Here is a 19,188-nt window from a genome sequence, read left to right as displayed (position 1 = left end):
TTAATGCTGTAGACTGCCGTGATATCATCCTAAATCCACCCAGTTGGAAAATGGATCATTCTTGAAGGATCACGGGATACCATTTCTGCACTCCAGATCTACCAGAAATTTCTTAAAATTGAAAGCAGCTTCAAGAATACCCTAAATGGGTTAAGTAATCATTGAGTAGCACAAGAACTCTGAGAAGGTAATGGAAGGCCAGCATCAACTCTCAGCAATTCCTTCCAGGGCGTCTCCCTCACCATTGCTGCCCATCTCTCAGCTGTGTGGGGCCAGCTCAGGACACTAGGCAGTCTTCCCCATTCCCAATACCAATCAGGAACGGAAGATTTGCTACTAGCTGCCAGGCTTTGTCAGTTTGGGAAAATAGTAGAAAATGAAGGGATCACGAGGAGAAATTCAGATTATCACAGGGTCTTCTGGATCTTTGAAACAGGGGTGGGTGGATAAAATCTCTTTCTGATGGTTGTTAAGATGATTAGAAAGGTAAAGCACAAGAATATGGCACAGGACACAGTAGACAAGGTAAACAGGAAGCCCTTACAGCCGAGTTTAGTATTGCCACTTACTCTTTTGTTATGCATGAATATCCGTGTGCTTAATAAAGCATAACAATAGCATGAGGCAAGTTTTACTGAGTGGTTACTGTGCACCAGGCTCAGTTCCAATGACTCACTCACTATCACAACAGCCTCACGAACTAGGTGCTATTATCATTCCAATTTGACCAATAAGAAAACTAAAGCACAGAAAGATGAAATAAAGGCAGAAGTCCCGTTGGACAGTCAACATGCATCACGCTGCTCGCATGTTGTAATTACTGTTACCATTTTGTATTGCCATTATCCCCCTCTTTAGTATCTAGGGATTCCCATGCACCTCCTTGACAGCAGCTCCTCGGAAGAGTCTAAATTATCAAAAGTGTGTGTTTTCAACTCCCCCAGTCTGTGAAAGGACATTTAATTCCCTGACACTTAATGCAGTCTCTTCAGTTTAACTTCCTGGCTGTTTAAAGACTTCTTGAGTTTGCTCCAAGTTTGCTGAGCCTACCCAGAAAACAAAACCTTCCTAATGGCTTTGGTTTTGTGGACTTCATAAACATTCTTCGAATGATAAAAGGATCACATGTGGTGTTATCTTATTGAATAATGGTCTGGTGTGTCTTCTCTTAAATGAAATGTTAGAGCAGTGTTTTTGTAGGCCAGTGATACATTAGAATAATACCATATATTTATATAGTGCTTTGCAATTTTCAAAGTGCTTTCCCAATTACTGTCTCATTTGATCCTCACCGCAGGCTTGCAAAGCAAGCAGGGCAACTGTTATTACCATCCCCATTTTATAGGCAATGTGGTCAAGTAGAAAGAATCCCCAGTTTTGAAGGAAAACAGAATAGGGTTCTGGTCCCGGTTCCTCAGTGTTCTATCTGTGTGCCCTTGAACTAGTTTCCCAGACTTTCCAAGCCGTTTTTTCACCTGTCAATGGGGGAGAGTAATTTAGAAAGTCATGCAGAGGATCAATTGAGATGATCTCTAACAAACAACTAGAATGGTGCATGTCACCAATTATTAGTATTTTCTTTCTTTTCTCCTTTTTTTTTTTTTTTCAGTTTTATTTGCTAGTAAGACAAAATATCCCAACAAAGAGAAAAATCAAGAGAGGCAGTGATTACCCTGTAATGAGAACAAAGGGCACAAGTGTTTTGTTTGTTTGTTGTGAGGGTTTTTTTGTTTATTTGTTTGAAATAGGGTCTCACTAAGTTGCCAAGGCTGACCTTGAACTAGGAATTGTCCTGCCTCACCCTCCTGAGTAGCTGGGATTACATGTGTGCCATGGCACTCATCACAAAGTGGCTTCCTTCACTTTGGGGCACAGGTTGCAAGGGAAGGAAGAGGATGTGTGATCCCAAAGAGATGGATGACAAGAAGTACCAGAGCAGGGACATTTTTGTGGATTCTCCTTGACAGCCCAGGAGCCCCTATTTCAACATGAGAGTTTTGCTCCCTGGGAGAAACCTAACCCTCTAGGCGAGGCCCAGCCTTCACCTTACTTGCAGACCTCTCTCCATCCCAGTGCACCAGGCCAGCCTCCAGTTCTGTCCAAGGATTAGAACACCAGGTGCTCAAGATATGGTGAAGGGCCTTGTGTCAGTCAGATCCGCAGGATCTATCCCCTGGGCACATCATTAGGTGAACTCCCTCCTTTCGTAACTGAGGAAGACCACACAGGCTCTCTCTCCAGGAAAGCAGAGAGAACAACCCTATCGAGAAAGTCCCACCTCAAAGACAAGCACTTTCCTAAAGTGTGGCTTATCCTGGAAAGCTTCAACCTTCTCTGGGCTTCTATCACACCTCCACTCTGTCTCAGGACAGAGTCTGCTGTCAGTGGGGCAGAGAGCCCTGTGAGGAACAGCAGCTACAGGGAGACCTAGGCCTGCGTCATCCTGCTGGGTCTTGGCTGAGAGAATTGCTTAACCTACCAGTCTATGGTCTTGAGGACGAAATGAGATCATGTGTTTCAACCTTCAGGCTCATGTAGAGTAGATAGAAAAGTGGTGGGAGCAGATTTTACTATTACTGCTACAGGTTGAGGAGCCCTTACCCAAAAGGCATGGGACCGGAAGTATTACAGATTTCAGATTTTAAATATGCCATGTTATCCTGGGAATGGGACTCAACTCTAAACATGAAACACACTGGTGCTTCATATATACCTTACACAGCCCAAAAGTAGTTTTATATAATATTTTTATTTTACTAGGGATTGAACCCAGAAGTGCTTTAACACTGAGCTACAGGGCCTCACTAAATTGCCAAGCCTGGCCTGGATCATGAGATCCTCCTGCCTCAGCCTCCCCAGTTCCTGGGATTACAGGTATACATCCCCTCCCCAGCCATGTGCCTGCGTTTTGTCTATGACACACAACATGAGATCAGGTGTGGAATCTTCCTCATGTGGTGTTGTGTCAGTGGTCAGAAGGTTTAGGATTTTGAAGCATTTTGGGTCTGAGATTTTTGGGTTAGAGATGTTCAACCTGTACTATTAGTGTTCTTAATTACAACAAACTGATTCATTCAGGTTTCTTTCAACTGGCAGCAAGAGGAATCCAAACAAATGTGTATTTTTTCTTTAATTCCCAGAGTCCACACCTCCCCTGTGCTCCTGGAGCAATCAAGCCACTGCCCTGATCACTGCTGATTTAGTGAGGCGATTCTCATCCAGGCTGTCACCTGAAAACCTAACTCAGGAGCCACGTAATAGAGAGGGTTGTGTCTGTGGGCAAAGCCAGGCAGCTGAGGTCATCTCCAGCCCCCTCTGGCTAAACCAACCCCATTTTCTAAGCTTAACAGGAAGCAAGTGAGACACCTGATGACAGATGGCAGGAGGGAAATAGACTGAGAGCTGAGGTCTGCGTCTGCCAAGGCCCAACCTGCCAATTACCTTGCCCCCCAAACAATGGCATTTACAGAAGCTTTGGCTGATCACAGGTAAGGTCCTCAAACTCAGAGAGTAGGGCATGAGCTTCCGAAGTTCTGCCCCACTCACCAGGAAAGAACATGAAAACACAGGCCTAAATTCACTGCAAAGTGTGGATCAAACGTGTCAATGGGGTAGAGTCTTGGCAGTATAACTGAGGAGAAAGGCTGCATCAAGAATGCCCCCGGCTTCCTCTCTCTTCCTTGGCGCTGCCTACGGAGGTGGCCGCCATCTGTAATCGGCATCATGGCTGCCCTCAGACCTCTCATGAAGCCCAAAATCGTCAAAAAGAGGACCAAGAAGTTCATCGGGCACCAGTCAGACCGATATGTCAAAATTAAGCGCAACTGGCGGAAACCCAGAGGTATTGACAACAGGGTGCGGAGAAGATTCAAGGGCCAGATCTTGATGCCCAACATTGGTTATAGAAGCAACAAGAAGGCAAAGCACATGCTGCCCAGTGGCTTCTGGAAGTTCCTGGTCCACAACATCAAAGAGCTGGAAGTGCTGCTCATGTGCAGCAAATCTTACTGTGCTGAGATTGCTCACAAGGTTTCCTCCAAGAATCCCAAAGCCATTGTGGAAGGAGCAGCCCAACTAGCCATCAGAGTCACCAATCCCAACTCTAGGCTGCGCAGCGAAGAAAACGAATAGACAGTTCATGGGCACATTTTTTGTGTGCTTAAATAAAACCATAAAAACCGTTAAAAAAGTTTTAAAAAAAGAATGAAAAAAAGAAGAATGTCCCCTGGCCTCGCATTTCCTCCAATGCTCTCCCACGTCCTCATGACCTGTGGCTACGTCCTCAAAGCGCTCCGGCCTTAGCTGTCTCCTTCATACTACCTCTTTTCTTTTTCTAAGTTAGGTCTTTGCTACAGAGAGTTGAGCTAATCATGCTCCTCTTTTTATGGCACATTATCATCTCATGAAAATCCTCCCTGCTTTATTTTTCTATTTTTTCTCTTTAATCCACATGCCCCTCCCCTCCCCCAACACAAGCAGTCATTCCACAGGGCTGGATGTGCATGTTTTTGTTCCCAGATGCTCTTGCAAATGCGTATTGCTAGTCTGTGTATCTGGTTTATTTTCATAAATGGAAAATCTTTAGATCTTTTCTGTTCCTTACCTTTTTCTTACCCAGCACTTGTTGGGAGTATATTTATTCATTCCTTCTAACTTCGGCATGCTGTTTATACTGGTCTTTTGTTCTCTGCCCTTTCAGTCATTCTTTGTCCAGCTCTGTGCCCATGAGGATGATCTCTACAGACACATACCCAGACTGCATGTCCACTGGCTGCGGGTTGTGTTTAAACAAAGGGAAACACCAACAAGAGATTGAGGGTGGGAAGCAAGAGACATCAAGCTTTTTTTTTTTTTTTTTTTTTTTTTTTTTTTTTTTTTTTTTGCAGTACTGGGGATCGAACTCAGGGCCTTGTGCTTGCAAAGCAAGCACTCTACCAGCTGAGCTATCTCCCCAGCCCAAGACATCAAGCTTGTATGTTGCCACCATCCCTCTTTCCACCTTTCCCTCCCTCCCTGCCTTGCTGAGACTATGTCAGCAGGTGCATTCCTTCATGGCCACAGCTTCCACTAAAATGTGCCTTTTTTATATCTCTCCTCCTCCTGGGCTCCGATCACATCATTCTCACCCGCTATCCTTCAGGTCTAGTTACTGCTCCCTTTCTATTCCTGCTGTTTCCTTAACCTTGTCCATCATCAAAAGTAGTACCTTCATTAAATTCTCTTCTGTTGAACTCTTCGGACCACACCATTTCTTCCTCTTGGGACATTCATTTGATACAGTATTCCAAAGTCTTTATCTATTAAATTTTACTGATAATCTTGCAGGAGTGGTGTGATGTTTCATTTTATGTGTCGATTTGGATGGGCCACAGGGCCCAGATATTTTGGTGAGGATGTTTTTGGATGACATTAACATTTCAAATGGGTGGATTTTGAGTAAGAAGACTGTTGTCTATAATATGGGTGGTCCTCATCCAATCAGTTGAAGACCTGATTAGAACAAATGACTGGCCTCCTAGAGCAAGAGGGAAGCCTGCCAGTAGGTGGCCTTCCAACTTGAACTGCATCATTGCTTCTTCTCTGGTCTCCAGCCTGCCAGCCCACCCTGCAGATTTTAGACTTGCCAGTCTCCATAACTGTGTGAGCCAATTCCTTGTAATAGATCTTTTTCTCTACATTTACATATACTATTGATTTTGTCTCTCTGGAGATCTCTGACTAACACACCCGGGCATTCAGATTGTCTCCAATTCCCAGCTACCTCCCACAGTGCTGTAAGGAACATATATACAGCTCCCTTATGAGACCATATGAGAATTTCTTTGGTTGATATACTCAAAAGTGAAATTCTTGGGTCATAGGATGATACCAACTTTCAGTATTCTAAAGCATAATACTTCAATAAAATTATAACATTTTACAATTATTTATGGAGTGTCTACCATGTGACAGCTATTACATTTGGAAACTACAGGCAGGATAATCTAGAAAATAAATGTGATCTTTGCCCATATTAAACTCAGCAGAAAGTATATAAATGATCTGGCACACAGTCACTGCCCAATAAAAGTGTAATTATTCTTATATCCAAAATTATCTACTACACAGAGCTTACTGGTCTTATTAATATGACTTTATTATTCCATTATCTTAATCAACATGACTTTATTATTACAGGAAATTCTTGGACGGGAAGACAAAGGTTGCAAATAATTTCCTGAAAAACTCATTCAATAAACATCTAACTAATCAAGTGTTCTATAGATGACATAAACTGACTTAAGTTTTCTCATTCCCTCCCTGGATGCAAAAATAAAAGATTAAGTCAAGATTCCTGCTTTCTACCCAGCAACTTGGGAGGCTGAGACAGGAGGATCATGAGTTCAAATTCAGCCTCAGCAAAAGCAAGGCACTAAGCAACTCAGTGAGATCCTGTCTCTAAATAAAATACAGAATAGGGCTGGGGAGGTGGCTCAGTGGTCTAGTACCCCTGAGTTCAATCCCCAGTACCCCCCACCAAGAGTCCTTGTTTCTAATCTTAGCCGGGCTACTAATAATCCATAGTGTGCATCTACCATTAATGGATAAATAGGATCTCCAGGCCTCAGTGTTCTCATGTAAGATGATGTCCCTAAATGATGATTGGCAGTTAGCACTCCCAGTGCTAATTGGTATGCAAATACATGCAGAGCAATCAACAACAAAATTGGTGGTTTCTTGGGAGGTTGAACTTAAACACTCTTAATAAAATCTAAGATATGACCCTATGTGCATATATGATTATGTGCTCAGTGAACTCTATATCATGTACAACCAGAAGAGAAGTAATACTCCATCTATGTATGATGTGTCAAAAGGCACTCTACTGCCATGTATAACTAGAAAAAATACAAAATTTTTCAAAAAAACTCTAATATACGGAAAAGAAGATATAAATATTTTCTTTCTACCAAAAAAGTGAAAAAATTTTGGCGTAGACATGCATAACACAACTATGCAGTCACAGGGGAGTGTGTCAGAAGCAGGCCTAAGTTAAGGGATGATGATGACAGAGACTTCTTTGGTTTGGGCATAGTCAAGTGGCTCCTAAAGACGTGGTTCTCTGGGTGGCAGTATGGGAAGGTGCTATGGGCTTTTAAGAGATGGAGACTAGTGGGAGGACCTTAGGTCATTGCGGGCATGCCCTCAAAGAGAATTATAGGACCTCAGTTTCTTGGTCCTTCTCCACTTTCTGGCCTGAGACTGACTGCTTGCTTCAACATATACTCCTGACATTGCCATCTGGAGCCCTCAGAGAGGTCCAAACAAGTGGACTCACCTGAGTTTGGACTTGAACTTCCCAAACCATGAGCTAAATAAACCATTTTTCTGTATTAACATAGTAGCCTCAGGTATTTTGTTGTAGTGACACAAGGCTAACTAACACTGAGATGATGAAGTCCTGCAGAAAAGAGCTTAAGAAGGCTGGGCCTTGCTCTGTGTGTGGTGCTATTCTAAGCCCCAGGAACACATTTGGTTTTTAGGATAATCCAATGAGGTCAGTACTATTGTTCAGTTTACTGATAGGAGATTCAGTGAAGATGAACAATTTTTCAGAACTGCTGAAAGGTAGTCAACTTACTATTTTCATTTTCTTTTTCTTATACCCCTCTGAAGGTGCTAATGAACAGTGAACCAAATGGATGACAAAATTAAGATGAAAAAAGAAGACACTGAGAAACCAGGGATCTACAGTGTCCTTACACTAGAAATTTCTCTCAAATGGTAGAAAGTTCATGCTTTTACAGTATCACAGTTTAACAAGAGTATATATCCAGCTAATAGTCAATTGTTGGGCACTGAGCTAGAGAGAGGTGGGTTGTATTCATTGAGTCCAATTATGTCTCACTGGTGCCATGCATTTCCTGCAGTGCTACTGGAATTTGGGTTTTTAAAATAGGACACTTTTCTCCCTCTGTTTATTAACAGTTTTTGAAATTACTAAATTCATGTTTAAACACATAGAGAGACAGTTTGCAATGGGCACTAGATATGTACTCAAAGTTCAGTTAAATTCTTCCTGGCTGTGTTTCCTTGGGCTAGTCTGTCTGTCTGTCTGTCTGTCTGTCTGTCTGTCTGTCTCTCTCTCTCTCTTTCTCTCTCTCTCTCTCTCTCTCTCTCTCTCTCTCTCTCTCTCTCTCTCTCTCTCTCTCTCCTTCAGTTTCTTCATCAGCAACAGAAGAGGATTAGATAAGATCACTCAACCAGAACTCACACTTCAGGATGTTACCTTCTGAGAATTCTAGCACCACTGCATGGCATGGGTGTCCGGTTTTTCTATGGGTTGTTATTTAACTTATAAATGCATGTCTTACCTCTCTGAAGAACTACAAATTCCTTGAGGGCAAAAGCTCTACCATATATTTTGGTTTCAGAGCCATATAAAGTACATTCTTTTTTTCAAATTCCCCACAGTGTTATTAGCCCAGTGAATGATCAAAAATTCTTTCCAAATGAATGAATATACCCTCACAAGTCGTGATTTGCTCTTGGGCCAAGAAACGCTGTCTGTTGTAGTAATCCCTCTTGTGAATGTTGGAACACGGCAGGACCCTGGGCCTGGGCTGAAAGATGGGAGCCTCTCTCATGGATTCCACTCACAAGTGTCTAATACTGACAAGATGTCACCCAACAAGGAAGAACCTGACCGAATGCGGCTGCAGCAGATTACACTGCACCAACCCAGACAGGATCATGGGATCGCGCAGCCAGGGAGAAATTACATAATGCTCAGAAATTTGCTTTGGCACAGGGTGGGGACGCTGTGGCACCACTTCGTGTGTGTTCAGCAATTTCACTATCCCATGATTTTTCTGTTTTATACTTCCGGGCATGAGAAAGAAAAATTTCTGCATAACTGCTTAACTGGGAGACAGCTGACCCAAAAGAACAGTGCATTTCAGAGAGCTATCCTGGCAGATAAGTAGGCCATCTTAGCTATTCATTCTTTTTTTTTTTTTTTTTTTTGAAGACTGAAGGCTTCCCACTTTAAGAATCTATGTCCATTACTATTTCTAAGTCAGGAAGAAATAGATAGGCACAATTCAATTGCATAATGCTCTCTAGTCCAATGCTAGCATGATTCCCTTACAAGATACATAGTACTGTCAAACTATAGTACTGCAAAAATATAATCAACTTTTGTGCATTTGGGAGGCATTTCTAGCTTGAGGAGATTCCAGATTCCTTGTTCCAATATCTTCCTTTCTCCTCTCTTTCTGCCAGCCATTATTATCTCCAAAGGAACATGAGAAAATGACACCAGTTAAACTGGGCCACTGTAAAGCAGTTCTGGCAAATCACCTTCTGAGCTAAAATGATATTTAGCATGCGCTCTGTCAGTCCTCCATTTGTTATAGATAATATAAGAATAACTTGGATGCAAATAGAATGCTGGTACTGGGAGAAACCTTGTTGATCTTTTAGTGCAAACCCACTTTACAGATTATAAAACTGACACACAATGAGGCAGAATTTGACACATTCGGAGGTCACACAGATATCCAGAGGCAGAACTAAAGCTAGAACCCAAATTTTGGACTCTCGGTATTCTCACCCTTATACCATTCAGTATATGTAGTGAAAAAGTCATGAGAAAATATGAGTACATTTCTAACACTATTGTAGGAAAGATCCAGGTAAGGTCTACATTAATGATGCATACTCAATTAATATTTAAGAAGATCCAAGTAATATTCATATTCAATAATATTTCTGACCACTGATTATGTATGCTTTTGTTTTCTCATATGCTTTTCACTACAGCCCTTTGAAGCTGGTTTTATTATTTCCATTTTGTTGAGAAAGAAGCTCAGGCTCAGAAAGACTCAGGTCAAGGGCACAAAGCTAGTGAGGATTTAGTTCCAGATTTAAGTCCAAGTCCTCTGGTTAAATACAGAGCTTATCCATTCATCTTGGGGATTCCCAAACTTCAGTTATTCACATTCTTCTGTCACAGTTTTTGTTATTAAAACTATGATTTACTTAATATTTTCCTCCAAATTGATTCACTATTTTTATTTAAATAAGTTACTCATTACTTAATAAAGTCCACAAAATCATGAATTTAGTGGGTTCCTTAAACACAAATTATATATGGAAATTAAATACAAAACTTGAAAATTTTGAAAAAAAAAAAAAAAAGCTCATGTGTCACCCAATATTTCAATGGAGAACAGTAATATCCATTCCATACATTGAGAAACAGGCAGTGTAAGGAAAAAGTACACAGCACCTAGACCACATTGGGCCTCTGCGTTCACCATTATCATTACTACCATCAATCACAGGGTCCTAATCTTCATATGTTCCAGAATGTCCTGAGATTCTTATTAAAATGCACATTCCCAGACCCCAGGCTCATAGATCAAAGGTAAAGATCAGGAATTCACATTGTTAACAAACATCCAGCAAGCCAGTTGCTGATGGGTCTTCAAATCATATTTCAAGTTAACCGTATGTCCCAATATGGGAGAATCATATGATTCACCAATACAATAGTCACATAACACAATCACCTCCATTAAGATTTCAAACAAGTATTGCTATTAATTTGTAGTCACCAAAGAGCAAAGCTCAAGAGAAAATTCCAAATAGGTTGTCACAGATTCTGCTTTCTCCTTTATGAATCTCTGTGTTCCCTCTGGGACTGCTTAGAGGTATCCAGGGGGTGGAAGTTCACTCTCCGCAGGCACCACATTATCATGGATGGAGCTTCCCAAGGCAGCAAAGTCATAAATATGCTCTGGGCAGCCCAGGGGGAGCGTTTGATCTTCTGCCCAGTGATCTCTGCATGTCATCTGCTCACCCTCATTCATCACAATAAAGACAACAAGCTAAATTAGAGAGTAAGGTCTAGTGTCAGGGATCTCTGCTTAGGGAGGAGACAGGACAGTCACCACCTCTCACAGCAGGGAGGGAAAGTGAGACAAGTCACGCAGGCAGGGAGCAAGAAGCTGCTACAGCAAGAGGAGGCAGGAGAGAAGGAGCATGCCTTGGAAGCATGGACACTGGGCTGAGGGGTCAGCTGGGTACTCAGGCTCTCAAGGTGACATGTGGGAATAACCAGCCCCATGTTCTTTAGCTGTTGCATCTTTTTAAAAAACTAAAGTAGTTGCCAACATGGACTAGAAGAAAATGGCATAATAAGTTTGGATTTCCACATTTTCTTGAAAAAACTGAAAATCTCATAATTCCAAAAGCCGTGATTATTTCCACTGGCAGGAGCGCCCCCAATCTTCAGTGGATAACACCCAACCTCCTTAACATTATTGCCACTGTCTTTACTGAGGACATTTGAGTTTGTGAACCCAATGCAACCTACTTTACTAAGTAAAATAAAATGCCACCACCACATCACTGTCTTTCCTTCTACAAAATCTATGTTTGAATGCCAGTGCACAAGACCTAATGAACGCTTTGTCAGTTCAATAAACATAAGCTGAATGAACAAAGAAATTTTCAAGCCTAAAACTGTGCTAGGCACTGTAGAGAGATAGAAGATTGAGCAAGACATGACACCTGATTTGAAAGCGGGAGCCTGGGGAAAAGCATCAAATTTGGAGTTTGACTTGGCTTTGTGTCTTTTGGCAAATCATTTAACCTCTCTGAGCCTTGCTTGGTTCCTCAATAGTAAAGTGAGAATGAGAATAATATATACCTCACAAGGTTGTTTTAAGGGCTAAATGAAAGACTGAATGTGAAAAATATAAGTATTTGAGAGCCTAGGCTAGAGTGGAAATTCTGTATCAGTACATCAAAGACAAAAATGAAAATAAGTATGAGAGATAGATATAGTGTAAAGAGGGAAATACAGTCAGTCGAGAGGCTCAGAAAAAACTTTGAGAAGGAATGAACTTTGATCATGGTCTGAGACATATGGGATCAGGTCCTACTGGTAAGAGTGAGAAAATTCTAGAAGAAAAGGTAAGAGTGGCAGTGTATGTATCAGTCAGGTGGGTTTGATCGGGGCATGGAGTGAGTCCCTGGACTGAGAAGCCACTAGCACCCAGAACACTGCTTCCCAACTGCTGGCCCCAGCAGGACCCAGGACAAGGGCCTTCACCACTGCTAACTTGCCTTGAGCTGAGCCAGCTTCTCCTCCTCCTCAGACTCTTCAGGTAGATAGAGATCCTGGTTAAAGTGACCACACACACTGCCAGACCCAACCTCCCAGGCCCTCCCTTTAGAAGCGCTCCCGTAAGAATGTTCTCAGAGAAGGGCTTTCAACTAATCTGAGCAGTGAGTTTTCAACTTGGCCCAACTTTTACAAGATTTATGAAAGCCTTTCAAGTAAGGTTTTGCAGATGATTTATTTTTATCTTCCTGGAGGGGTGTGTGTGTGTGTGTGTGTGTGTGTGTGTGTGTGTGTGTGTGTGTGTGCAGAGAAAGAGAAAAAAACAGCATATAATGAAATGAAAGAAAAACTAATAGATTTCTACATCTCGATCAGTAGTCCAGGCACCCTGTATAAATCCTAATGAAAGCATCCTAATACTAGCTTGAGTAAATATTAATGAGATTACTTTAAATTATAGAAATACTAGTGCAAACATAGTGCTCATTCTCTGTCAAGCTTTGTTTTGTATTGTATATGTTAACTCCTTTAATTCTTATAAAAATCTGTGGGCGATGTCATATTATTGTCCTTATTATATAGATGGGGAAGGTGGGAGACAGAAGGTCAAATAACTTGTCCAAAGCAATATACCTAGTAAGTGGCAGAGTTGTGGGTTGAACACAGATAGTCTGAATTCAGAGTTTACTTCTTAACTACTGTGCTGTACTGCCTCTCATGAGGAAAGCAACCACCTATGCCAGAGAGAAGGCAGGGCCTCATGACAAGGACTGACCCCATCTGGATTGGTTGGGTCCTAGGGTAACTGGGGAGAAAGGCCCACACTCACCATAGCAGATGCCTTATTAGCCACAGACACAACTTCTGCTTTTCAGAAGCAGAGAAACACAGAGGGTCAGAGTTAAATGTTCTTTGAAGCACACATAGGGAGGCAGCAAAGTCTATCCCTAGAATTGGAAGACTGCCCAAGCTGAAGTCCGGGGTGGTGGCACACACCTATAATCCCAGCGACTCAGGAGGTTGATACAGGAGGATGGCAATTTTGCCAGGAGGATGGCAAATTCAGGGCCGACCTCAGCAACTTAGTGAAACCCTGTCTAAAAATAAAAAATACAAAGACCTGAGGGTATAAATCAGTGGAAGAGAGCTCCTGGGTTTAATTTCAAGTACCAAAAAAATTTACCTCATAAAGTTGCTGGGAGGATCAAATTAATTCATGCAAAACAGTTAGAAACAGTTAAGAAACTCTCAGCAAATGTTAAATGTCAACCGTTTATTTATTTATTTATTTATTTATTGGGGGAGTACGGGGGATTGAACCCAGTGGCACTTTACCACTGAGCCACATCCTCCCCTTGTTATTTTTTGAGACAGGTTGTCACTAAGTTGCTTAGGGCCTAAGTTGCTGAAGTCCGCCTCAAACTTGCCATCCTCCTGCCTCGGCCTCCCCAGTCAAACATGACCCCTTTGGGATCTCAACCTCGCACAGCAGCCCCATTTATGTTCATTTTTACTCTGGTATGTAATTTTTTAGATGTGGTTAAATAACAAGTTCAGGCACATCCAGGCAGGGCCTAGAGATGAGTGGAGTGGACACCCGCGGTCAGTGTACCAGAGTGGTTGAAGAACTTCCTAAAAGGAGTCTCACCCATAAAGAACCAAGAAAACAAAACAACTGTTGTATAATTATGATTGTAAACTCATCTCTAATTCCAGATCAATCTGATCTAGAGAAACAAAGATTATTTTTTAATCAATACTCATTAGGTACCTGCACTTATCTATTATTGGACTAGATTCTAACTGAGCCCGTGGGTCTTCTGGTGAGGGGAAACAGCCTAGGCAATGTCCTAACTGTGGCGATGGGGAGAGATAGGGGTCTAGGGGAGCAGGGAATAGGACTCCCCAATCTAGACCTAGGGATTCAAGGAAGATTTCCTGAGAAAGTGACATGTGACTCAATAGTTAAAGAATGAAATACAGTGATCCAGATAAATGGCAGGTGGGGAAGGAGGATGTAAGGGAGAACAATTTAGACAAAGATAATAGCATGTGTCAAGATATAAAGGTCATAAGAAAAAGTGAGCGTGACATAAAAAGAAAAAAAAAGTAATTTAGCATGGGTGAAGTTTTAATGATTTAAAGGAAAGGGGGTAGGCAACGAGCCAAGGGTCGGCTGAGCCAGGTTGCAGACAGGAGGTTTCTCAGAGAGCAGGTGCAGCCAGGCAGAGGTGCCAGGGAGAGAGAGGATGTGATCCAGTTCCACTTCAGGAAGATCATTCCATCCAAGGGTGAAGAAATGACTAGAAGGGAGCAAGCCTGGGGCCAGGGAACCTGAAGGAAAGAAGCAGGCACTAGAATAAAGAGAAGAGACCAAAGTGAACCATAACACACTCGGATGGTTCATTAATGTGGCAGGCAGGAGAGGAAATAGAGGAGTGGCGATTTGGGACTCAGATATTAGGTGGACAATAGGATTGTCCACAGAAACAGGCAACACAGAAAAAAGGCTGCTTTGGTTGGGGACTGATGACACCAAACTCAGTTTTTGGTGATGACATGCCAGGTTTTAGCTGGTTGTTAGGACTCCCAAGGGCAGCTATCTCCCTGACAACTGATGCATGTGTCTGTAGCACAGGAGGACATCCCAGGCTGGGCTCCCAGGTCATAAGTCAGAGCTCCATAAGTAGTACCTGGACTGATGGTGGAGGCTGACACTCTTAAGTGAGATTTGGGGATGTGATAAGAGGGGCCTGGACCACAAGGAACCAACAGAATTCAAGGGAAAGGCAAAGAGACCAGGATTGCAAAGGAATACAATAACTTGTCTGCATCTTCTTGCCCCCAAGGGCATTAAACTTCAGGGGGGAATCTTGTTCGTTATTTTATTTCCAGCACCTGGTCCAGAGCCTGGCAAGAAGCAACTGCTCAGGGAAACTAGTGTCACAATTGGTTAGCACAGATATAAGAAGCAGCAGCTCAGTAAATATTTCCTGAGTGAATGAGTAAATTATCCAAGACCGTAAAACCAGCAAGTGGCACAGCTATAACAGTCTAGATAGTTCTAAACAGGATTTCTCCCTGCCCCTCACCCTTGTGGGTTGTGAAAATCCAGGATTGGGAGTGAAGTGATGTGGAAGATTCTCTGCTAACCCTGCAATGGTAGCATTTCAAGGAAGCCTCTGTTTAATAATCCCATCACGAACACTTAGTGGGAGATTAAATTCATTCATTTTGTAATTCCCTGGGTCTCCACCACTTTCAGTAAACTCTGAGCTGAATGGATTCCTGCAGACTTCCATATTCTGTGAGCTGCATTGCTTGGTCATCAGCAGGACAGTTCGCGGAGTGACCTCTGTCTGCTTGAAACCACTGTGCGTTGTTCATGGATCCTAGCCAGGCAGTTCAACAGATTCCACAGTCAGGACCTTTCAGAGAAAGTCCTCTTGCCAAGCATGAAACTAGTGGGTGTATACAATAAACTCAGGGGCAGAATACTTCAACTCGTCTCTCTCTTTTTTGGCATGGTATTTTCTATGCAGCAAAGAAATTGATCCTGATGGTTTTAGTGTTCACTAACGGAATATCTGCATTTTAGGTAAGGTTTAAAATTTTAAATAGTTTTCTCATAAGAAAAACAATGCTGATTACAAAATACTTACAGAAATGTTATTAAGAAAGTAAAAATATTTCATAATCCCATAATCCAGAAATAAATATAATCATCATTTGGCATTATTTCTTCTACCTTTTTTTTTTTTTTTTTTTTTTTTTTTGCGGTGCTGGGGATTGAACCCAGGGCCTTGTGCTTGCAAGACAAGCACTCTACCAACTGAGCTATATCCCCAGCCCATGTGTCTTCTACTTTTATAATAAATTTTTTAAGGAGCTGAGATTGCATTTATTTTGTATGCAGTTTTTTAGTAATGTAAATAAGATCATTACTAATAACTTTTTAAGTTGTTATCTACATTCTAGGTTATTTCTCTAGAACAGATTCTTAAAAGTAAATTACTATGTTAGATATAACTACTTAACCTTCTTGGACCCAACATAAAAAAAATCCTGCCATCTACCTGTAAATTATAAACAGATGCAGAAGTATGCACAGACTCATACACAGAGACAGATAGGTACGCTCCTACCGATTTCAAAAGGTCTTAAAGAGTACCAAATATAATGAAGAATTCATGCAGTTCTGAGAGGAAACTCCTAAACAAATTTCTGCCTAATTCATTTTCCAAGACAAAAAACTTGTGGAAAACTATACTTCATCTTTACGTGAATGTTTGCACATACTGTGTATAGCATGCTGCCAGTCCACAGCACTGAAAGGCCACCAGGGGTTGGAAGCGTCAGAGCAAGGTGGATTCAGGAAATGCTATACTCCAACTGCCCTCCGAGATTATGAATGGGGAAACTGAGGCACAGAAGGAAAAACTGATTTTATCCCTGAGTTGGATGATAAAGTATCATGAATGATCAATAGGAGAATAAGGAGGAGGTCAGGTCACTTTAGGTCAGTTCAATGCTCACTGAACACCTTCCGCATGCCAGGTACTGTATCAAGTGCTGGCAATATACAGGTGAAGATAACAGGTGGGCCAGGGTGATAGGTGATGGAGGAGATAGGAGAGCACTATATCCATTGTCCTTTGTATGATAGTGTCTCTAATAATCACCTTCAATCTTACACCGGAATTTGTTTTTCCTCAACCTGGATTCTTATGATGTCATTTTGCAAGAAGGAATGGAAACTTCTTATATTTATTCCCCAACTGGATAGAGGATGTAAATAACCTACCTACCAGATTTCATAAAATGATGGAGTAAGAACCAAACACTGCTACCATTGCTAAGTTTATTGAGTGTTTACCATGTGCCAGACATCATTCTAAGCCCTTAGAGGATTGCATTGAAGTCAAACTTCTCCTAAATTGCAACAAGTTCCCTCAGGATCTAATTTCAGAAAACTCCAAACCTGATGAAGCCAAATAACTACATTTCATAGAATTTTAGAGAATCCAGTCAATCAAAAGAAAATGTTGATCCCATAAAGTAGGAAAACCAAAGGTCATCATAAAACAAGCAAAACCTCCCAGAGAGAGACATCCTCCAGCACAGAAGCTAATCTGAGGTAAGAACTTTACCCACCAACGGGTGCAATGCTTGGTCATTTTCCAATTAAGAAGTCCCACCATATGCGATGCCAATTCCTTCCATCAAAATGGAAACTCAAGGTTGACTAACCTAAAACAGTATTTTACTTCTCATCTGGGAGGTTTCCAGAGGCAGCCAAGCAAACAGGAAAAAACAACTCATTATAAAAAAGACAAATAATAATGACAACAGAAAACCCAGACACTAAATTAGGACTGCTTGCTTGAGATGGAACAGAACTGTCACTTTGTGGCATGAATGAGAATTGCGTATAGGATCTGGCACAACCCCCACAAGAAGCTCTTTCAACCTTTCTTTCTTTTCTTCTGATCTAAAAACTCGTCTCAGACTTTTTGAAGACTTCAGCTAGACCATACCTTTCATACTAGATTACCAGCAGGAAACTATACAGACCTTGGCATCTATTTATCCCTGTGCAAAAATCAAACACTTCAGAGTAGAACAGATTGTTCTCATTAAAAGTCACGGTGGTGACTATGTCAACACGCCAAGTTGGGGTGTGCCCTGCAGCCAGAGGGCTGCACGCAGGAGACCAGGGGCATCCCTTGACACGCACAGCTGACGGTCAATGAAGGGGATTCCGGCCATTGCTCTGACAGTTCTGGTTAACTGAATCAACACAGCAGCATCTCCCTTCACCTCAGTATTTTACGCCTGTCTACCTGTTTGACAACTTCCAAAGCAGCTAACTGGTTTTAACCACATCCAAGCCATTACATGATAGAGCATGAAGATCAGAACGATAAGGCTCATGAGTGACAGGTATTCAGTGTTTGCTGTGTCAGGCCCTCAAGCTGCAACCTGGGATTTAACTCTCCTAACAATCCTAGGAGGGGTTCCTATCAGTAATGGTTCATACCCCACCTTTAAAGACAGCTTAGAGAGGTTTAGTGACTGGCCCAATGTCACACAGCTGGAAGGAGAGGTGGAGCTAGAATCCAAAGCCTCTGTGGTACCCATTGCTTCAATCCCTGCCTCTCAGGTTTACTTCAAGATCTCCTCAAGCTTAATTTATTATTTTATCAACTAATAGTTTCCTAAAAGGGACCCTTTGCTTTACTTGCCACCAATCTTGCCCATAAACCCAGGAAGTAGAACTCTAAGGTGACACAGAACCAGGGGATAGCTACATAATAGAATAAATAATCTCTCCAAACACTACTAATGCTCAGAAACTCCCACAGAAAAGAGTCCTTCTATCGCCTTTATGGGTTTTCAAAAACTCTAGGTTTGATTTTTCTTTCTTTAAAGAAAATCTTGTAAATTGTGGGCAGGTTGCTGTGATAGGTTTACAAGTTGGGTGTTTTCCTAAACAAATGTAATGTCTGGGGAAAAGTTAGCCACGGGAACATTATTACTGAAGCTTGCAGTGACAACACCATCCGTGACAACCAGCCACTCTTGGCATGAGCGAGTGAGTGCCACAGAGCCAGGTGGACTGCCTGCTGTCCAGCTCAGTGGGATGGAGCCTAAGTAGATGCATCTGAAATTACCAAAGGAGGGAGGTTTAGTGGAGAGCTCTGGAATCATACAAAGCTGGATTTGAGCCCAGGACCTGTCATTTACCTGCTGTGTTAACTTCGGGCAAGTTTCTTAACTTCAAACTCAGTTTCTTCTTCTGTAAAATACTAATACTTTGTGGAACTGTTAGGATGAAATAGGTATGTAAAGTATATGGCTATTTAAAAGGGCCCAATGAACAGTATCAGTAATTAATACTAGAACTTTCTATTCTCTGCTTTAACCCTCCTAACAATCCTAGGAGGGGTTCCTATCAGTAATGGTTCATACCCTCCCTTTAAAGCCTGCTTAGAGAGGTGTAGTGACCAGACCAATGTTATGCAGCTAGAAGGAGAGGTGGAGTTAGAATCCAGACTGGTCTGATGCCAAAG

At 41.9% G+C, this 19,188-nt stretch overlaps 1 protein-coding gene and 1 pseudogene across 3 annotated transcripts in view; one reads left to right on the top strand and one right to left on the bottom strand.

Annotated features, from left to right (window-relative positions):
- The window catches only part of ROR1 (receptor tyrosine kinase like orphan receptor 1), a 415,961-nt gene that overhangs the window by 189,441 nt on the left and 207,332 nt on the right, over positions 1-19,188 (bottom strand). The gene's annotated exons all lie outside the window — the stretch shown is intronic.
- Positions 3,641-4,825, top strand: LOC306658786 (large ribosomal subunit protein eL32-like; annotated as a pseudogene). Its single transcript has one exon. The product of its transcript is annotated as a large ribosomal subunit protein eL32-like (transcript).

Source organism: Sciurus vulgaris (genome assembly GCF_902686455.1).
Source record: "Sciurus vulgaris genome assembly, chromosome: 1".
NCBI classification, from domain to species: Eukaryota; Metazoa; Chordata; class Mammalia; order Rodentia; family Sciuridae; genus Sciurus; species Sciurus vulgaris.
This window is presented reverse-complemented; position numbering and strand designations above follow the sequence as displayed.